Raw genomic sequence first — 23,163 nt, 5'->3', positions numbered from 1 at the left:
ATGATTTTCATTACTCCTATTCCATACAGTATAAAAAATAACTGTGATGTCTGGATCAGGGGCATTACAGTTGTATTTGAGACATTCTCGCATGTACTAGATGTCGCTATACTTACTGTCCGGTAATGATCACATCCGTGTGGTTACGACGAGAATAAATTGATGAGAGCGAAAGTAAGCGGCGGAATGGTTTTCAAATCATTGGTTTCTCTTCGGATGACTCACGCTCCAACCAACTGTCCCATTACATCATATTCTAATGCTTTATTTCATAAAGTATACATACAAATTAAGAATTGCATAATTAAAAATTGCATAATTAATTACATAATAATTAAAAATACAGGAAGGCGTCAGGCAGGGAGATACTATCTCTCCAATGCTATTCACAGCGTGTTTACAGGAGGTATTCAGAGACCTCGATTGGGAAGGATTGGGGATAAGAGTTAATGGAGAATACCCTCGTAACTTGCGATTCGCTGATGATATTGCATTGCTTAGTAACTCAGGGGACCAACTGCAATGCATGCTCACGGACTTGGAGAGGCAACGCGGAAGGGTGGGTCTAAAAATTAATCTGCAGAAAACTAAAGTAATGTTTAACAGTCTCGGAAGAGAACAGCAGTTTACGATAGGTAGCGAGGCACTGGAAGTGGTAAGGGAATACATCTGCTTAGGACAGGTAGTGACTGCGGATCCGGATCATGAGACTGAAATAATCAGAAGAATAAGAATGGGCTGGGGTGCGTTTGGCAGGCCTTCTCAGATCATGAACAGCAGGTTGCCATTATCCCTCAAGAGAAAAGTATATAACCAGCTGCGTCTTACCAGTACTCACCTACGAGGCAGAAACCTGGAGGCTTACGAAAAGGGTTCTACTTAAATTGAGGACGACGCAACGAGCTATGGAAAGAAGAATGATAGGTGTAACGTTAAGGGATAAGAAAAGAGCAGATTGGGTGAGGGAACAAACGCGAGTTAATGACATCTTAGTTGAAATTAAGAAAAAGAAATCGGCATGGGCAGGGCATGTAATGAGGAGGGACGATAACTGATGGTCATTAAGGGTTATAGACTGGATTCCAAGGGAAGGGAAGCGTAGCAGGGGGCGGCAGAAGGTTAGGTGGGCGGATGAGATTAAGAAGTTTTCAGGGACGACATGGCCACAATTAGTACATGACCGGGGTAGTTGGAGAAATATGGGAGAGGCATTTGCCCTGCAGTGGGCGTAACCAGGCTGATGATGATGATGATACAAAAACTTGAATGAGAAGAATTGAGGGCACCGAACTGCTCAGTTTTTAGCACTATTTAACGACTATATGAAGTCACCAAACAGTGATACCAGCGAAAGCACAGGGAAAATGAAGTAGGTATATCTTAATTGATATGTAGATTATACTAAGGTAGACAATGGAAATGTGATAAACTTCATATTATTAATAAATACAAAGCGATAGTGGCACACAACTTAATGCCGGTGATGACCCAATAAACAAGGGCAGAAATTTGTCTTTTCTATCGCTTTTATTTACTTTTGGTTACTAGAAATATCAACCTAATCGCATTAACAAAAATCTTTATTACTACTATATTTGAATTAAGAAGGCACTTCAATTTTCCCTACGCATTCTTCGGCGTTATGATTTCGCTTCATATGGTAGAAAAATTTGACAAAATGTACTTACAGATGGACGGGCGGAAAAACTTCATTAAGGTCCATCGGAAGGTGCACTAGCATTGAGTGGGCCGCTCCCACATCGGGACAGAAAGACCTAGCCTCTCTGCCACGTCGTGGGCCCGCTGGACCTGACCCATGACAACATAAAATATTTATACCAGGTTACTTCTTTGGCCAGCTTTCATGTAAAGCTTATTGTTTTCTTTTTTTTTTGGAGAATAACGTTTTCCAACTGATGTAAAATGCAGCTTCGGTGTAAATCGAATAGATGAGAAATTTTAAGAACCTTCAGCACGCCTTAACACACCTTGAGCTTAAGATCCTAATATCATCCACGAGTCTCGGAGGCCGCACATTACTGGCGAGCGCGCACACACGCCACAAACCATCAAGTAAAAAAATCTGTGGTGAGAAGCCTCAAGTTGGCAGATATACGCTCGGTCCTTCGCCTTATATAGCGAAGGGCCCACCACGACGTTGATATATAAGGAGACGTGGCCTCGCAACAAAGCGTTCAAAACGTAATAGCCTCTCATCGCTCGATGGGGCCTCTCTTCCTTGCTTCTCTCTCTTTCCCCCTCACCTCTTTTCTTCTTTTGTCCCTTACAACGGAACATCCAAGAGTGTGATCTGAGCCTTTTTGTTTGTTCACAAAGGCTTTTCAAGTAACTGTCTTTCTTTACTTACATCGCGTCGTTGTTCTCTCTTCGGCTCTTCTGTTCCCACTACGTTGGCGGCCTTAGTGCGACTGCCTCTGGCTTTGCCCTTGATCTCGCGTTGTCTTCGAGATAGAAAATAAACCCCGCAAGAAGAACTGGCCCGCAGTTCCGTCGTCCGAACTAAAAGGGGGAGCTCATTCCTGGTCACCAAGCGAATCGTGTATGTGCTGCTCTATTCTTTCGGTTGTGTTAGTACAGTGGGAGAGGCATTAGTAATGAGACCACTGTAGAGTTGAGGCGAAAAGACTGCTGTGCTTCGGGCCGGTCTCGTCCGCTGGATAGTATTACTTAGTCTCTTCCTTCTAGACATTGTATCTGTATGGCGTCGAGTAAGCTGCAGTATGCTGCCTTTCTTTTTCTTACTTGTAATTGTTGCGGGACAAAATTTGCTTGATATTTTAGAAATGTTGCGTAAAGTCTTTAGACCTTTGGTTCAGACGGTTCGGACGCCACTGATTCCAACGCAGAATTCTAAGGTGCAGAAACTTTCAGTAGGTAAATACTCAAATGATTTGAGTGAAACCTATTGCGCGAGAAAGAATATGACTAGCATGAATAACACAGGAATGTCCTTATGTATTTCTTTAATTTTGGCTGCGGAAAAAAAAAGAAGGCTGCAAAATTAAAAAAAAAAACGTAGTTACGACTCTTACAACTGTAACTTCGAAAAAAAAAAGAAGATACATGTTAAATATTTTTATCCACAAATTATGGAGCACATAAAACAGACAAAATTTGCAAATGATGCGTGCATCTAAAACATACCGCTATTTTGTGATTATGCCTTTAGCAAGAATCCCGCAAACAATAGCTATTAATTTCGGGCAAGTACCCAACTCGTACGTTTTAATTGCGCTATAATTACAAATTACCCAGACCCCGATATGCCTTGCCTTTGTGGTGCAGTTTCAGAGGTGCAAACTTGGTCTTAATTTTCTTAAAATTCACCGACTTGGATTTTTTTCAGAGCATGGTCATGAAACAATAACATGAAGGAACATCATTTTAAGGACACAGGAAAAACCTTAATAAAGTTTTCCATTCATCCATGCATCCATCCATCTCACTTGAGAACAAAAAATGAAAATCTGACTTTCTACTGTCACTAGAATTTGATCTGTTATTAACCTGAAAATTTACCTCTAATGTGTCGAGCGATTGCTGTAGGAGGCCGTCTGCGTTTAATAACATCGTTTTTCCTGCACCGACTAGTTACAACAGGGCATTAGAACACCACGTTTGTCTGCGAAGTGGAATTTTATAACGGCTCATTCCTCTATCATTTTCGTTTCTTTTTTTATGAACTGTTTTCTTTGGATATCGCTCTAGCAGGAAAAGGAGTGCATATGAGCAAAACTGTTGAGACAAAGGTAGAAGAAAACACAATGTATTAAACAGACTTCTAAACACAAAGCGCAGAAAAAACAACAACATTAATATTGCTTCAGAATAGGTAGTTGTTGGGCTAGTTGATTCAACACTTTGCAAAGGGAGAGCGCAGAAGTGTGAAAAAAAAAATAGACCAGACAGGTAAGACACCGGAAAGAAAGGAAAGATAGGAAAATGCCCTAGTTTCTTTTATTATTGCGGTTCCAAACTTGCAAATATACGAAAGGAGTGGAGACATACTAACTCGATTTTGTCAATCCAGTTAAGCATTCATGGAACGTGAAGATATTGCTAAGACGCCACTGGATGCAAAAAAAATTTAACCTAAGTAGTGGTGGTAGTATTCATGATGATCACAATATAGATGTAGAAAAATAGCTAGATGCTCACTTAGCAGGGTCATGAAGCAATGCACTGACGGAACAGCATTTTAAGGACACAGAAAACAGAGCTGGCTTTTGCCTTCTGTTTGCGGTGCTTCTTCGCCGTGGTGAAATGTTTTCCTACGAACGTTACGTAAACAAGTTCTGCTACGCTTATCAGCAGGCAGTAGTTCATGCTGCTGAAAAATGGCGAGCACTGTCCACACAGAGGGAGGCCAGCCCAGCGACATCGCGCTCTTGGTGGTGGCTTTGTTTCTTTTGACGAAGGCTGTACGTATAGATGCCAAAAACGCGTGCGTTACACATTGTAAAGGACTTCGCGACGAAAAGGAATTTTTGCGTCGTAAGATAATTTAGCAGGAAGAAAAAATTGCGACGACGATGCGACTAATGCGGGCGAAAAAAAGAAACCATCCAACCAGGATGAATGAAATTAGGGGGACGAAATGAGGCCAGTCCTCGGAAGGCCGAACAATGGAACACCACGTCTTTCAACAAGGAGGAAATGAGGATGATACAGAGGAAGAAAGCGAAGATAAAAAAGGGAGAACTCTAGAGAGATATAAAGAGAGAGATTAAAAAGAAAAGAAACAGGCACAATGCCAACGAATGGCTGAGCCCGTCGACGAGTACACACCGAGTAAACGGACGAAGGCGGAGGCGGCGACGACAGCGCGGCCATGAATGCTGCGTCTCGCATTAACATTAATTTCCGCCGTTTTTCCTTCTGCTGGAGTCCGAGGGGAGTTAGGGAGAGGTTTGCGCAGAAAAGAAGCAGAAGCAGAGGCAGTAATACCAGCACAAAGAAAGTTACGAAAAGGCGGCGGAAGTGGAGATGACGTTATGAAAGTAAAGCCGGAGAAGCCATCTTACCATGGGAACATTGTTTCATGTAATGGAAGCTACAACTGACCTCAGCAAGTCAGGAACGTGACCTTTCGAGTACATTGTGCAACTGCGGTGTCGTCTACTCGGTCTCGAACGCCGTTCCGAGCACAGGACAGAGCACAGTTCCGAGCATATTCTTGAGCACAGTCTCACGCGCTGTCACGGGTGCGAGAGCGTGACCTTATTGCCACTGCTCTACATCCACACAGGTAACCTCGTGACTTAGTGTGCAGCATAAACTAGAGTCCCGCTGGACACGTGTCCTTATTGTTGGAGATTTCATGCAAAGAGTTGAACAACTTGGCAAACATTACTCCCTTCCGACAAGTTCACATTTCCGATGAAATTGTTGCCTTATCCACAAGGAAGTTTCTGCCCAATAAATTTTTTATTGAGTCCACATATTACAAGAACAATACGGATCAGTCCTTGCGCAAACTCACAGTGGGGCAGTACTCTTTTGTTTCCTGCATGAATATGCTTGTATGCGACTCCGCTCGTATTTCCTGTAATTGTGGTTTGACCTTGTTGACTGAAACAAATGAAAATAGGCGGGGAAGCTCGACCACCGAAGAGCCGGCCATGCAAATAATAACAAAGGAAAAAGAAACACACAAACCAGAGAAATGCAAACATGAAATCCCCCCCATCCCCCCTTTTCCTTCCCCTGTACACACGCGCGGAGTAATGCACACACACAAAAGACAAACATCTCTGCAAACGCCAGCAGTGCCACTTTCAAGATTCTTTTTATAACCTCTTTGCATACGCAGGACGTGCTTTTTATTCCGTGTCCCAGTTTTTCCTTCACTGAGGAACCCGCGCTTTATGCTACGAGCAGTCGACGCCAGGAGCAAGAGGACATGTATGCGACAACGCGCCAACAGCTAAAGCTAAGCCATTCACCCATGTATACATCACTTGCCCCCTCCACACTTTTCCTTTCGCCCGCTTCCTTCACCTCTGTGCGGAGATTACTTTTCCTTATCGCCGTCCGCGTACCATGCCTGATTTGTTTGCGTTTGTTTAAGCCACGGCGCCCGGCGATTAATTATGCGCGTAAAGCACATAACGCTTACTTCTCTCTTTTGTAGTGCGTGACACTCTCACTCTTACGTCTGCATAGCAAATTGTGCCCGGATTTTTTTTAATGGTCTTCTTGTTAGAGCGTCGTGTTTTTTTTTTCCTTCGGGTAAATTTTGGAAAAGTGTGCCCAGGAATAACGAATTCGTGTGCTGGGAAGCCATAATGGGTAACAGGAACCTCGCGAGAGATTTCATCGCCCGTTCATTGCAAAAGTTGCGGTTGTTTTACTTATTACTGCGAGTAACTTTAGTGGCCACTCTTGCTCCCTTTGTTAGAAATGAAAATTTCTCCGCGTTTGAAGCAGAAGCCCTACGTTGGACTCAACTGCGTTTTCACTTTCCCTATTCAACATGCTGCACGAGGTACGAGGAATCTTGTCATTAGGCGAGCTTAGGACTGATTTGAATAACACTTTTTTATTTTTGAAATGATGATAATACCTTGATGATTGACGCAGGAAAACTTTGATTTAGGCTCTCGAGTTCATCGCGAAGACTGGCTAAAGCAGTAGGAGCACTGACAGAGCACTGAAAACCAATGAAGGAGCGGTATATTATACCACTGGTATTCTCGAGGACACAAATTCTTTCGGCGCGCGTTCATTGGTTCCGCCAACGGGAATGCTTGCGACGGAAGGTATACGAAACCCTATCATTGCGTTACTTTCAGATGCCATTTAGCTCACCACTGAATCGACGAGATTTCGTTCACTGCAGCTTTAATGTCTTTCCATTTAGGTTTCAGCGATAAATGGCAAAAATTTTCCTACATTTCTCGCTTACCTAAATGAAACGGCGTTCCAAGTAAAACTCCGAAATATATGGAACGGCGTTCCGTATAATCGAATTCCTCAATTTTTATATACACACAACAATAAATGCGTGAAACTGTGTTCCAGCGAACTAGCCACTTTTATCCGGAACAGTGTGTCACGTATCTGTACTTAATAAGCGGAATATTGTTTCACACTTCTCTACCTCGAAAAATATGAGACGATGCTCCGCTATTGTAACCGCGCTATTTTCGCAGCTGGGCCTAATCTTCAGGCGAGCTGGTTTGGAGAGAGAGAGAGAGAGAGAGAGAGAGAGAGAGAGAGAGAGAGAGAGAGGCTCTTTAAAGAAAACGGGAGAATTCCCAGCATGTTGATCTGCGAGAATGTGATAACAAATGACATTACACACTCAAGAACATCTGACACTCGACGCACAGATACAACACTACATACAACACTGAAACCAGTGTCTCTCAGGAATGTTAGGGGTGGCTTCGTGGCGCGGGGACCCAAAGGCGGCACTGTAGTTCGCCTGCCAAGTACACGTTGTAGTTCGAGGTGCAAACCCTGAGGTTCTACATTTAGCGCGGTCATCAGGACGCTCCTTGGGAGTGGAAACAGATTGCATTTGCAGACTACGTGTGCGCGTAGTCTCTCGCCCTACGCACGCTGGGCGCAGTGGCGATCTATGCCCGCGTAGTTTTTACCCGCCGAGCCGTTGTCGCACCCAATGATGTGCGAGCTGTCTCATCGCGCAAGCTGATATAGCGATGTGGCCGCCGCAACGCCACTCCGCAACAGAGGCTAGCATTTGTGTTACTGTTTTTCGAACGCACACGATGTAAAACGACGTTGAGTGCGGCTACAGTCTCCCCTACCTGGCCGAAGGTGCTCTTAGATATTCTGAAACGAACCAAAATGACGACATGGACGAGTTGGCAGCTTAACGTACATTAAGCCTAAAACTATCACAGAAACCGACGACAAAAAAAAACGAGGTGAACATGAATTGTGCAGCTCACACAGTCAACGTCTCTTGCTTTACTTAATTTTATTATTATTATTATTATTATTATTATTATTATTATTATTATTATTATTATTATTATTATTATTAATTTTTTCACTTTTAACTCGTAAAGCTGTTGAAGATGCCACCGGAAGTGTTTGATGATGAAGGAGGAGGTGCTGAAGTGGTCTGAGAGATGTCACTTCGTTTTAAATGAATATAATAAACTCTGTCCAAAGTCTTTAAAAAATGGCAAACCACTAACTAAGAAAGTCTGTGGATCACAAAGAGGAAAAAAAAAACAGTTCTAGAACTACAAGAACTACAGGAGCAAGGGCAGGTAATGTGAACACAGAGGAAAATAAAAATGCGCTGTAGCTACTGTCAGCAATCAATTTACGAATTAACTGTCTAAAAGAAAATCTCGTGCAGGCTTCAGGGTTAATCTCTGCTTGTTTGGCACGACCAGGGTCAACGCCCTTTTGCGCACAGAGAAAGGACTCGTACCATTGGAGTGATCAGATGACCGTGAAAGATCTCTCGCTGCTACTAATGTTGTGGGCACTCAGCGAGACAGTACTCAACGGAACCTTCCATTGCCGTGCAGTGAGGGCGTCCTTGCCTGCTTCTAACCTACTGCAGGGGCATTCATCATTATCCGAGAAAGTTCACGTCGTCGCGAACAAGGCACGTATTCAAGTGCGGCGATCCCGTCAGCTGTAGTTTCTTCAACAATGAGTACTTTTGGAAAGAAACAAATATATTAGGTTCTTACTAAACTATCGGGGCGGACTCCACTATTATACATATTCTTTGAATAACGCAACTTGTACAGTATGTTGTATGTTTGACTTCGGTATATGTTGTTATGTGTCTGGCTGTGTAGACGTGAACTGAAGCCATGTGCGTGTTTTCTGACTGTCTTGTATAATTTCGTTCGCTTACGGAGCTGTGAATCTCTCTTAGTGTTCTTTTACTTTTTTCTGGAGAAAAGACGGGGAATGCGGGAGATGGCAATTCAAGACGATGAGCAAAACGTGAACAAGGTAAATGCAGGAGCCAACGTTTCGACAAGTGGACTTGTCTTCTTCAAGGCGACATATGCTTTCCTCGCCACAGTATATATAGGTGGGGTTCTTCTAAAGGGGAGGGGGTGTGAGGCGGGAGCGCGTGGAAACGAGGGAAAGTGTGTTTTTTTCTTTTTTCTGTTGTTTAGAAAGAGAGAGAGAAATAGAGAGATAGAAAGAGAAAGAGAAAGGCAAATGGCAGCCGGGAGGTTAACCCAAGAATGTCTCCAGTTGGCTACCCTGTACCAAAGATTCAAAAAGAAAAGAAAACAAAAACAAATTCAGTGCCGTTCCACTCTGTGAAGGCGGATGGCCAGCGAAACTGTTTATGTGGGCCCCTCAATGCGAACTGTCCATTGCTGTCCGTCAAACGCCGTATGAACGCAAACGGAAGGCGAGGCGCGACTAGTCGCTCCTCCATGACGTTGAGCCTCAGAAGATTATGAGGCACCGGGGGTAGTACATGCCCATTTATTGTTGCAAAACGCGGCACGACACCTTTTACTAACGAATCCCGGCACGTAGAACGGACACGCGCCTCACCGCACTCCGAGGGCGAGCACTGCTTCACCGTAGCCAAATCGATCGTGCGTTGGTCGACGTCCTGCAGTGCAATAATGCTTGTGAGGTCGCTCGAAAACCACAAGCGGTCACACACAACACAGGCCACAGAAAATTGGTTCCCCACAAACACCCCATGAAAGTCGGCCATTGTTCCGGTGAAACGTTCCAAGTTTGGGGGATCGGGGCCACATGCACGGTTCGCATTTCTTTCCACCTCGCGATCTTGGCGGGCAGAGCGCTTATGGGACCGCCACCACGGGAGAGCGGAAGGAAAGGAAAGGAGATACGCGGTCGCTTGGAACGCCGACAAAGAGAGGGCGGTGCCTACGTAGAAATGGCCGACGCGGGTTAAAGTGTAGTATATGTTCTTATCAGCTTCATAACTGACACGGGTGGTACTTGGACCTAAGATATCAAACTTATTTTTGCAAGTTGGCGTAGTGCTTAAACCGTGTTTCAACTCCGCCTCAGGTCGGGTCGGTATTGCACCATCTTCAGAATCGGCACACATTCTCGATCTACACGGCTCGATAGACGCACGCAGTTTTTTCCACAACCTAGCCCTATACAGCTTCGCTGTAAAAAAAAAAAAAGAAAAGAATAAGACCCACACACAACACGGAACTGTTTCTCTGGATGCTGTCACACAGTCTGCTAAAGCGTTACATAGTGTTACACAGTGCCATCGTCCCACTAATGCATTTTACGTCGCACGGTGCACAGTCACAACTTGTCACAACTGGTCATAAAGGCCGGTGCCTTTTAAATAACGCAGCAGTGCCTTCATAGCGGCTCGCACTGATGTTCGTGTACTCTAGTTTCCGGTAATGTTGTTTTCCATGAGTGGCCGCTTGTCCAGTTGACCTAGCGTGGCGGAGAGGGCTGCTCTTTTGCGGGTTGAAGCGTAGGTCACTCGCAAATAAGGTGCGCGGCCGTTTCGCTGCACCCGGAGAAGTTACAAAGTGGGCTATTGGTCATTTCGATCAGAAAGGAGTACGCATTTGGAAGTGCTGCTCCAAGTCATAGACGGACTAGAAGGGTGCAGTCACGTCGTGGAAGGCCCGATGGAATACTGAACTGTAAGTTCAGGGTATTGAGGCGTGCCCTTGTGAAGTCGGATGAATTCTGTTCAACCAATGTTAGGTTACGCTGGAGCCGCGGCAAGCATTTCGCTGCGTCGGCTCTCGAAAGAGGAAGGCGGCTGACATCGTCGCGGACAGATCGGGCAGCTGCGCCCGCTTGATCATTGCCATGTATGCCACAGTGAGTGGGCAGCCACTGATATATAATATCGTCTCCTTCGTCAACTGCTCGATGGTAGACATGTCTGAGCTCTGCGATGAGCTGTTCATGTGATCCATGGCGCAGTGGTGAGAGTAAACTCTAGAGGGTTGCCTTTGAATCACGGAAGATTGACCATGCTAGTCCCTCCTGAATGAAATGAAGAGCCACACGGAGTGCTACCAGTTTAGCGCATATCGTTGATAACACATGTGACGTTTTTAGCTGTATTTTGACTGATATTGCTGGAATCACCTCTGTGGCATCTGAACTTGTACGTGTGACTGATCCATTTATGTAAACATGTACGCGGTCAGTGTGCAGTTCTTGTAAAATCATAATGCGACCTGTCTCGGGGCAAACGATTGCATGTTATCTTTCTTCGCCATTCCTGAGATGTTGAGGCGTAGATCAGGTTTTTGCAGGCGCTACAAGGGGAGGATAGTTTTGTTGCAGGCACGTAGTTCGATGGTAACGAGGTTCGCATGGCAGCAATTATACGATTGAAAATTGTGTGTGGCCTTCCTGCACGTAAAGAAGTAGGATGGTAAGATTGTAGAGAACTTTCGAAATGTTCATGCTACTTGACTGTCGCCAGTGCTTATAGTCTTTTCTTGTGCTTTTACTTTTGCTCGCCCTGCGAAATGGAGTATACGGCGCCAATAATGGTGCCATACTCTCGTTTAATATCATAGTAATAAAATAAAAGGATAGCTTGTAGGATGGACATTACGCCGAATAAGAAGTAAGCACGGACAGTCATGTCTGTATGTTTGAGCCCATGTATTAGGGCCTACAAATTTGTGTAAGTTAGCCGTTCAATCAACTTCGTCATCCGAGAAAGCAAGGCGACGTTGAAAAGTCGCTAGTTAACGAATAACTGCCGTCAACTAAGTGATCAAGGAGATAGGCGGAGAGGCAGGTAGATCTGCACGAAGCTAAGCTGTTTGTGTTGTCATTTGTTGTTGGACTTGCGCCCCTGTTTTCTATGCCTATCTTTTTTTTTTTTTTGAAACCCGAATCTTCACCAAATCGTCCAGCTTTCTGTTGTTCAGCGTCAGATGGCGCGTTTTCACGCGACGAAGCAGAATAGACGGAGCAGGCGGGCGAAGATGAGAAAAGGTATGCATGCAGAACGCGTAAAGGAGTGAAATACGACTGAAAAAGTCTGAGAGAGACGACCGAGTTTCGCTTCAACGAGCGCATAATGGAACAAGAAAATGCGGGAAGAAAGCACCAGAAAACGAAATAAAAGGCAAAACTAGACGAAAAGAAAGAAAGAAAGAAAGAAAGAAAGAAAGATAGAAAGAAAGAAAGAAACAAACAAACCAGTAGCCAACCAAATAAATAACGCAAGAAACCTGAGAAAGGAAAAAAAGAAAGACAGGGCGACAGAGAACGAGACAGGTGTTGGAACAACCTAGCGCATTTCACTACAGCACGTGGCATCTGCCGCAATGCGCGGCGCTAGAATTTGCATTGCCAAGGCGCTGAAAGAAACTGGGTGATCGGGTTTGGTGGTGCAGAGGCAAGCTCCCAGTAACGTCTACAGCACGGCTCGGTATCCAGTGTGTCGTCATTCCGCATGTTGATGTATTGTTTCTCTTGTACGCAGCTCTCATATTGCCGTGACGCTTTATCGGAACTGAAAACTTGGCAAATTGGTTCATACTTGTGCGAGGAAGAAAGCCCGAACAGATGTAGAAAGGAAAGGTGAGCCGAGGAACATGTAATTCATTATCCCTAGAAATAAAATCATCACACGATGTTATTTATATTTTCAGCGCACACCAAGAAACGTATCGTTGGAGAATTGAGCGAGTTATTCGAATTTTATAATTAACCGTCAGTATGTCATTTTTAATAGGATGGTAATAAGTAGATTATGGTTATACTTTAGTCAACAAAATTAGTTATGTCTGCTATGTCAAATTGAACACTCATGTTACGATTTGTTGTTTATCTGCTTGTTCTCGTGCTTCCGCTTTGATTAATTATAACATTGCTATTATTGTACGTACTTAATTATTTTCTTAGATATGACCAGCTTGACTAAATTACATTATTTATATTATATTTCTCCCATGTTCACCCTTTTGTTACTGCTTGCTCTCTTTCTATGATTACCCTATTTAAGCAATCATAGGAGGTTCCCCTTGTAAAATCTTTATGTAATTTTGAGACCTCCTGCAGCAGTAATATTTCTTTTACCATGTAACTCCAACAACCTAACATGGATATTTTCTCGCTAATTTCTGTAAAAAAAATCATGAGTCATTCCACGCTGTTAAAGTGGTTCACCAGCGAAGAGAGAGAGAGAGCAAATGATAAAGGAAAGGTAGGGAGGTAAACCAGGACTGAGCCCGGTTGGCTACCCTACACTGGGGAAAGGGACAGGGGGACGGAAAGATTAAAATAAGAAGAGAAAGTCTACTGTGGGTATCGTTCGGTCAGTCAGTCCGGATCACAGACGCTGACTCAATCTAGTAGCTTTCAAATATCGCAGCGAAGATCTTTAGCACGACACGGACGTGACACATAATTTTGAACAAAGGTAAAAACTTATTTATTGTCTTGGTGGGTGGTCATTATTTCACTCGCAGCTGCAATCACATTCTTTGATAATTTCTAATCAATGCACGTGCGCTGCTGGGTGGACACGAGTGTAAAAACACTCGTGCCCCATGTTCGTGAGAGAAGCCCAGGTGGGTCAAAATTAATCCGAAGTTCCCCGCTACGGCATAATCAGCTCATTGATTGGGCACTTAAAAACTCCCACATTTTCATTACATTAAGCTATATGGTTTCTTCGCGACGAGTTGTGGAGAATCGATAACTGCCGAGAAAATGTCACAGTGCATGTTTCGGCCGGGTACGAGAGGTTTCTGAAGTGAGAAATTAAAATTAAATTATGGGTTTTACGTGCCAAAACCACTTTCTGATTATGAGGCACGCCGTAGTGGAGGGCTCCGGAAATTTCGACCACCTGGGGTTCTGTAACGTGCGCCTAAATCTAAGTACACGGGTGTTTTCGCATTTCGCCCCCATCGAAATGCGGCCGCCGTGGCCGGGATTCGATCCCGCGACCTCGTGCTCAGCAGCCCAACACCATAGCCACAGAGCAACCACGGCGGGTTTTCTGAAGTGAGAGTGCTGGCATCATGATCAAGTGCAAATTTGCAGAAATAATAACGACCGCATAGTAATGGTGCCAGAATATATATTCCTGAATACAGCCTAATTTCGATTCCATTTTTTTTTGCAACAATCACAATGGCGCATCCACATTGTGCTGTCTGAAAAAAGCAAGGCTTGTCACATTTTTGAGAAGATTCGATCTTGCTGCAAAAGACGCGAATACAAGCAGCTTCATTGCATTTTCTTGTATGTTCTCACGGACGTCGAAGGATAAAGTCGGTAAAATAATAGTGTTAATAAACCTAGAAAACGTTTCTGTCTGCCGGGCCACACGGTACATCGCTAGCAGGCTGCACTGTAGTCGGTATCGTTGTGATTCATGAGTTTCATAGGTCGCCTTCACGTCTTGCTGAATCACGTGGAACCCGACGCGGTCATTTAGCTGCTAAGCACGAGGTCGCGGGATCAAATCCCAGCCGCGGCGACCGCTTTTCGATGGGGACGAAATGTATACGCACCCGTGCCCCGTGCATTAGGATCCCGTTAAAGCTACCCTGGTTGTCAAAATAATTCCAGAGTTCCCCACCATGGCGTGCCTCATAATCAAATCGTGATTCTGGCAAGTAAAACTCCAGAAACAAATCCATTTCAATCGCATGAAGAGTGCCTAGACCTTATTATTGAACCCCTTCCGTTTGAATTGCTGATAGTTAATGGGTGGTGTCCAAATCCAAGCCCCAGAGACGGCTTCCGCTGAGTACAAGAAACGGATATCGAAGGCTATAATTTTGCGGGCTGTATGCGTCGAAAAGGAATGCAGCAGACGGAAACACGACACGGCAGCCATGTTTTGGACAATTCTTATACGCGAAAGAAAAAGTACTTAACAGTACTTCTCTTCTATCGGTGCAAGGTCATTCGACAAGCAAAGCTTTTTTCGGGCGACTTCTCCAAGGACAAAGGAAAGGGCGATAAACATATTCTAAACAATAATAAGCACCTAGAATAAATGATGAAAGATTCGGAAGTGATGCAAATGCCGATAAAATGGTAACAACCTTGTACATGGAGTTATTTTCTCACGTAAATATCGAAAGTGGCTTTAGTGAACTTGTGTATTTCGCTTTCAAATTATATTTACCCGTGAATTTATAGCTGATACGGTATTCTGTATTATACTATTCGACATATTGGACATATTCGTGTTGTTTATTTATTTATTATATACTGCAAACCTTTCACGGGTTCACGGAGGAGTGAACGAACCTACAAGAAGTATATATAAGTCATCAACATATTTGTTCTACATGTCGACAAATACGTGCTCATATCCAGCATACTGTATTTATCTGCTAGTTTGATATATCATACATGTTCATGTGCGCTTCATATACTAAAAGTGTGCTGGTCTGTCGCGCGTTTAGTGTGATGCTTATTTTTATGGGAGAGCGGGCCTTGTGAAGGACTGTCGCCTTTTCGAAGGTAAATTTCACGATGACCATATTTGCGACAGGTGGCTACTAAGGCATGTAATCACGCCTAACAGCTACCGCTTGATAAAAAGAACAGGATACGCCTCCCCCCCCCTCATAAGAAAAAAAAAAGAGAAAAGAAAGCTTCCCCGCCTCCCTGTGGAAAACACCGTGCCGGCGCGTGCAATCTCGCGCACGCCTCTTCCACAAGGAAGGATGCGCTCCACCGTAAAACATCGCCAAAAGAAAAAAAGGCACAACAACAAGGAGGGAGACAGATTTAAAACTACGCCTGTAACAAGGAAGGCGCACGGAGCCAGAAGCGGAAGCTATCGGAAGCCTCGGCGAGGATGAGCCGAATGCCAAACGCGGTGCATTTTTTTTTTTTCAAATATATGTATACCTATTTTTTTCTGGCGCGAGTCGCGAGCTCCGTCAAGCGACACAGCCAGCGACCGGCATTCTCATCTTGTAAACTCCATTCTCTGCGCGACCGCTTCCTCTGGCATCTGATTGGAAAGCAAGTTCAGCTTTGCAACCCCCTCTCCCCAACCGCCTCTCCCCTCCGCCCGCCTCCCCTATACCATGAGGGCTGCTTCTGCGATAGGAATGGACGCATGCTGCTTGCCTCCTAACACAATCCGAAACGCTTCGCTACTCGCGTTCATTTTCTTCTCGGCCTATTTAGTAATTTTCTGCGACTCGCATACGTATATACACAAAAAGGAAAAAAAAAACTAAGTTTTGTTTTTTTTTGTTCCCCTCCCTTCTCTTATCTCATTGACGCGCCGCCGACACTTTTGTCCCGGCGCGTCGGCTTGTTTGCGCGCAAAAGCGATTAAGCTTCGAGTTAGCTTCGCGTTGTACGCTCGGAGGGATTTTCTAAGGCCGTTAGTACTGGATGACGACGTTACGATTTGCGTCGGTCGCACTGCAGCGGCGACCGTACTTTGTACGTGCGATCAGTTTCTTCTTCTTCTTCTTGTTTTTTTTTTGTTGGCGCTATCAAAGTTGTTTGATATTAGGCCGAAGAAGAGAGTGCGTGCTAGGAAACTTATTTACCCGGGGTCAACGCTTGCTAAGCGTCATCCGCATATTACGTCCCTCTGACGCCTGGCCGTAAAAGCGAGCGCCGCTAAAACAAACGAAAGATTGGCTCTAACGGCTTAAACAGTCGACATTCTCTTCGGAATAGCATGCGCGACGAAATAGAAGGAAAAAAAATAAACGAAACTTATGTTCACCTTTGGAAACAGTATTCCACGTTCCTGTGAAAAAGAAGGAAAGAGAAAGTAAATAAAGAACGGAAAACTACAGATGAAAGGTAGCCAGTCGAATGCAGGGCAATCCTTCGCTTCGAAAGGCAGATGCGCTGATATCAAACAGTGTATTTGTAGTAGAATGCTTTCAAAAAAGTAAGTGCGAGATAATCAACGTTTCGGAATTCGAAGATACAATCGTAGACATAAAAAAGAAGAAAAAGAAAGAAGAAAAACATCTGTACCTTTCTTTTTCTTAGAAATGTTTTGTCGTAGTAGGAAAGTCCCACTATTCAATGCAGAGAGATTGCAAGACATGGCCCCCCCTATTAAATCAAATTATTAGCATATTAAATCAAATCGAAATGGGGACAAGCGAGCTGGTGCATTGTCGTGCTTGCTAATGTAGACAATAGGCCACTGATGTGACACCGTGGCTGTTGATACACGTATCTTCTGAAAGCTAGGTGAGTGGTTGGAGTGTAGCGTAAGTAACCTTGTCATAGCGCGAGAAAACGAAGTTGAGCTCATTCTATGCTATACAAGCATTACAAGCATTAAAGTTATTTTACCCCTGTGCTTTATCCTTCTACGTCCTTGGTATTTGCGAGACGTTACCCCTTCATTTCCCTTTCTCTCTTGCGCAGTTGCTTTATCTCTTCTCTATTCTTTCCATCTTTCATTTCCGCCTTACCCTTTCCGCAGGGCAGGGTAGCAAACTAGACGCTCTTCTGGTTAGCCTTCCTGCCTTTCCAATTCCATTTCTCTCCCTCTCTCTCTTTACCTATAACATCCCCGAGGCCTAAACCATCAGCTATTATACCTCAGCTACACCTGCGGGTCAGCAGTTTTGAGTCTTTGCGTAAGTCTTAGTAACCCGGACGAAACTCCTCAGTATAGGGAAGGTTGTGGTGCGAAGCAACAGGGGCTCAGATAAAAAAGATGAGCAACGGCGAAGTAGTTGGAGACCTGCCTGTTTCTAAAGGGATTATGGGGATTCTTGAACGCACCATCTCCAAGTTCTCGCGTTCGAAAGCTCACACTGATCCTTGGTGTTTAAAGAAGCATCACATTTACTTTCACTCGCTCCAGAAACCGCCATGTGGAGGTGGCAAGGAAAGGAGAGGTTCGCAAGATTACGACCGCGGGACGGTGAAATTCTCGCACACAGTGCAGCAGCGGTTGAAGAGGGAAGACTGGGATTGTGTGAAAATATTAAGTTGGGGAGGAGGCTTAGCGATACGAGTCAGAGACGTCTCGGAGGATAACGAGGAGAAAAAAAATTCCTGCAGTACCCATCTCCCGATGACTGTCGACCGTAATGCGAACAGCACCGAAACAATGTAGCGACACAACGTATTGTCACCGCCGAAACGCGTCATGTATGAAGCGTGCATCGCAGCGAGACTCCTCTGTCGTGCGTCCTTCCGGATACACTGCGCCATCTCGTGTCATTGCCGCGAAGTCTTTTGCGTGGCCTCCGAGATAGGTTGCACTGGTGTCGCGTCGGTGCGTGTGACCTGTGTATTGCAGCCGGGCTCCTCGCTCGCGCTTTCGTATGGACACGATGTGCCATCTAGCGGCGTTTGCGCGAAGCCTTTACGTGGCCTTCGAAATCCATGGTGCGCTGGTACGCGCGAACGCTAAGAAACGCGTCACGTATGAAGCGCGCTGTGCTGCCGGGCTCCTCTATCGCGCTTCCCGTTGGACTTGCCGCGTCATCTCGGGGCGTTGTCAAGACATCCACGCGTGGCGAGCCAGTACATGCAAATGGAGATAATCGTTTCTTCGCTTCCCGCGTACCTCGTTGCACGTATCCAGCGACCCAAGTCGTCGTCAAAAAAGGTTCACTGCGGAGCGGCACATAGCCAGTGCATTTGAGGCGTAGCTGGCTAAAGCGTCGGGCTGCTATGCTCGAAGAACCCGTGCGACGTGGTTTCGATTTCTTCTAGCACGGGACAAATGTCAAAGGTTGTCTCTTTTTTTTTAATTGACGAGGTCAGGCCAAACAGTTGAATGTCCAGATTTTCGCAGAGAAAGAACTGAAAACTGCGGGAAGTAGCCCAGGAATGCTAATCGCATTAAAGCGGAAATGACACACAGACAAATCTTCAGAAAGGCATACAAAGGTAAGAAGGTAATTCAGAAGGTACTGTTTAAATTTTGCTACTATCGCTGCCTCCTCTTCTTTCCTTTTTACTTCGGAAACCTACCTTTTGACATAATACAAGGATAGGTTTACACGTACATGGACATGGCTGTTTCGCGCAGAAAATCTACTAGAAAATCGTAGTAGGGTTCATGAATCCACATGTTTTAGATAGGGAGGGGGCCCTGAGCGAAGGCTTGTGGCACGGAGGCGGCGAAGCACGGCGTCGCACTCTTACGATAACGGCTTTGCAAGACGGACACAAACAACTTATATGGGCCCCTTCCTTCCCCGTTGAATCACGGCTGCGGCACAGCGTTATCGTACAAGATAGCGTGACTGCGTCGCTCGAGGAGTTGTTGGACGAGGGTCGGCCGGCTCTCGCAGTATGTTGCGCGACTAGAGTGAACTCGTGGCGTTGGCGTTTGACCGGGTCCCATCGACAGCCCTTGGCCACTCGAATTAACATGTCCGACCCGACCAATCCTTCCTCCTTATTGCGTTTTCCGCTTCTACTTGTTACTATAAACGTGGCATCTTCTAAACTTAAGCCCATCTGTGACCGAGACAGTGGCCACCTCGTGCGTCGTTCAATGGGCTCATGCGCTTGCTTCAAGACAGACAGACAGAAAGACAGGCAGGCAGGCAGGCAGGCACGCAGACAGGCAGGCAGGCAGGCAAGCAGGCAGGCAGTAAGAGAGAGAGAGAGAGAGAGAGAGAGAGAGAGAGAGAGAGAGGGAGAGAGAGAGAGAGAGAGACGGATTTGTGACGATGCTGTGTCCGCACCACCTTTTTATATACAGCCGCGGACCATAAGCATGCACATATTGCGCGTTCTGGAAAACACATATAAAACCCGGGCCATGTACTTGCGTCGATGGCGAGTGTGTCTAATCAACCATATCCTACAGCTTTGTAGTGCCACCGCGCTAGGTCCGAGATCCCTATCACCATCCATACCGATGTGGTCTATCACGCAGATCCCTTTGGCGAAGATCATGTTTTGGCGAAGTAATGAGACACAACGAGACCCGTATTGCTGGGTAAGCAGTGACAGTCGATTCTCGTCACAAGGACAACGAGGTTGACTTGAGGAGAGATAGGGCGGTATTGGCCGTTTAAGATATGTTAATAATATTTGGGGTTTTACGTGCCAAAACCACTTTCTGATTATGAGGCACGCCGTAGTGGAGGACTCCGGAAATTTTGATCACCAGGGGTTCTTTAACGTGCACCTAAATCTAAGCACACGGGTGTTTTCGCATTTCGCCCCCATCGAAATGCGGCCGCCGTGGCCGGGATTCGATCCCGCGACCTCGTGCTCAGCAGCCCAACACCAGTTTAAGATATGTTCATGCAGTTAATCTGTCGGAGCATAGGCTGTCGAATAATAGGTGAAATTAATAAAGCAAAGCTCATAAGGAGCTCAAAGAAGATTAAGAATAACAAAAATCAAGAAAATCGGGAGTGGCGTACATAAAAAAAAATAAGAAGAAAAATACAGCAGAAAAAATTAAATATACTGTCAAGGCGAGGGAGGAACAAGAAGAAATAAGAAGAGAAGAAGAATAAATGAGAAAGAAAATGAAGGACGAGAAGTAACATGAAGAAAATGTTAAAAACAAATATACTAAGAACAAAAAAAACGACACAGAGGAAAACAAAAAGACAAAAGGGAAGTAGTGTTGACCTTTGAATTGAACCAAGTTTCGCCGTTGGTTAACATTGGTCAGCCGTGGAAATTCGGTAGACCAACAGTTATAGCCAAAGTTGTCTGGTAACACTCCGTGCATGAGCTGACGGGACGGTGTCTTTCTTCATTCCATAAAAAAATTCTTAGCCAATTTCTAAAGCAACGTGAAACTGTTTCGAACTTCAGAGCCATCGAAAGCGAATGGAAACAGTTCAGCCTGTCTCAGGTGGCTGTGCACGCCTTACCGTATTTAGCTTACAGTTCTCACCCGAGGGTGAAAAACAAGAAAGCACTCTGCTTTGGAGCATATATGTTTCAGTGTGACCGGCTACCTTATGGCTGCTTTCTTCTCTTTTCTCGCAATTCAGTCGGCGCGGGTTACATTTTCTGCTGCACTTCTTGTCTACTCGGTGGCAAAAAAAAAAAAAAATATATTGCGGCAAATTCCAGCCTCAGCGGTTCGGGAAGAAGCAAATGTCGGGAACAAAGGGTCCCGCCAAAGGGAATAAGAGGAATCCGGTTCCCCGTGGCAGGAAATTGTTTTCCATCTGGCGCCCCCAGCGTAGCCGCATTTCTTGCTTTCGACACGTGTTTTTTACTCGGTAGAGGACTGCACAATGTGCTCTTTTTTGTCACTGCGCATCGGCGTACTTTGGGCTCAGATTTTCGGTGTAGCAGCAGTCGTATCTCCACCGCGGGCTTGCAACCCCACGGCGTGGCCGCAACATCTGCCTCCGTCACCGTATGCTTCTTTATTGCATGTCTACGCCGCTTTCGTCCTGTTTTCTTTTGTCCTGGATCCTGCTCAATCGCTGGCTCTGTTCTTTTTTTGCCTGTCTTGTAATAGACCTTAGACGAGCCTGGTGCGATGATATTAGGTTTCTGAAGAACAGCTAGTGTGTATGGCGGCAGTATTACGACTTTATTTTTTATTTCACTTCTGGATCCACTAGCGTACCGAGTGAGAGCAGACTTGGTACTTGTTACTACATCTAATTAGAGCAATATTTAGAGTTCTCTTCGGCCACTTGGGAATTGTTTCCAGGAGAGTGTTATGATTCACATACCTCTAGCATAAGTTTTTAACAAGTTTACGTTGTGGTATGGTGTTATAGCCATTTTTGTTGACTTTCATTTCAGTTCGTCTGCATGCCATGTTCACATTCATTTTTAACACACACACACACACACATACACACATACACACACGCACACACACACACACACACACACACACACACACACACACACACACACACACACACACACACACACACACACACACACACACACACACACACACACACACACACACACACACACACACACACACACACACACACACACACACACACACACACACACACACACACACACACACACACACACACACACACACACACACACACACACACACACACACACACACACACACACACACACACACACACACACACACACACACACACACACACACACACACACACACACACACACACACACACACACACACACACACACACACACACACACACACACACACACACACACACACACACACACACACACACACACACACACACACACACACACACACACACACACACACACACACACACACACACACACACACACACACACACACACACACACACACACGCACGCACGCACACGCGCACGCACGCACACACGCACACGCGCACGCACGCACGCACGCACGCACGAGAATTAACCAATCAATCAATTATGCTGGACACCCGCTTAAATTTCCGGACGGATTTTGACCTCCAGTGTAGATTTAACGTACGTGACCCCAATGCACGGGACACAGGTGTTTTGCATTTCGCCCCCATCGAAATGTGGTCGCCGCGCCCGGGATTTGTTCCCGGGGCCTCGGGCTTAGCAGCGCAACACCGTATCCGCTAAGCCACCGCGGCGGGACGCCTCAAGAATCACTGGCTTGGTAATGTGTGAGCGCGTATACCCAATGCGCAGTATTTAAACACGTAACGAAGCATTTAGAGGACTGCCATGCTCGTGACGATGCACTAAGCTTCGGATAGGCAACTGAGGTTCCTTGACGAAAGATCCCGTGTAGACTTCAAGATTCACAAAGCAGTGCGCAGATTTCAGGTCATCCGCATTTTGCATTCTCGCGTACTTCCCAGATACCTTAGTTTCGGCAAGATTTAGTGGTGGCTATACTGCAACTATGCAGGGTGCTTTTTCTCGGCTTTCTGCGGCACAGCTTGCCAGCAATAACCGACGGAGGCAAAACGAATCTACGCACAATACAGTGTTCAGGCTCAAGCGCTCCGGATCTTTGTTGTTTGTTTAAACAGTGGCGAATATAGCAATAGCTAGAGACAACCTTGTCAAGACCCACACTGAAATTGAAGCGCTGTGAACCAATATAAGGCATCTCGCCAGGGATTCCTCGCCACCACCTAGCCTTTCTACCAGCGGACAGACTTTTCAGTTAAACCATAACCGCACATGGTGAGTCATTGCCAACTTGTTTCACTCCTGCTGCGAGACCTTAGATCACTCGCTCAGCCAAAAATTAACCTGACACTTGACATCACAAAAGAAAACTGGTCTACCATCACCAGT

General features: G+C 45.4%; 1 pseudogene; it reads left to right on the top strand.

The window, feature by feature from the left end:
* Positions 1-9,892: 9,892 nt before the first annotated feature.
* On the top strand, positions 9,893-10,072 carry LOC142586508 (U2 spliceosomal RNA; annotated as a pseudogene).
* Positions 10,073-23,163: the final 13,091 nt, after the last annotated feature.

The sequence above is a fragment of the Dermacentor variabilis genome, chromosome 6 (assembly GCF_050947875.1).
Source record: "Dermacentor variabilis isolate Ectoservices chromosome 6, ASM5094787v1, whole genome shotgun sequence".
Taxonomy (NCBI): Eukaryota; Metazoa; Arthropoda; class Arachnida; order Ixodida; family Ixodidae; genus Dermacentor; species Dermacentor variabilis.
The sequence above is the reverse complement of the archived record's forward strand: the minus strand, read 5'-3'. Positions and strand labels throughout refer to the sequence as shown.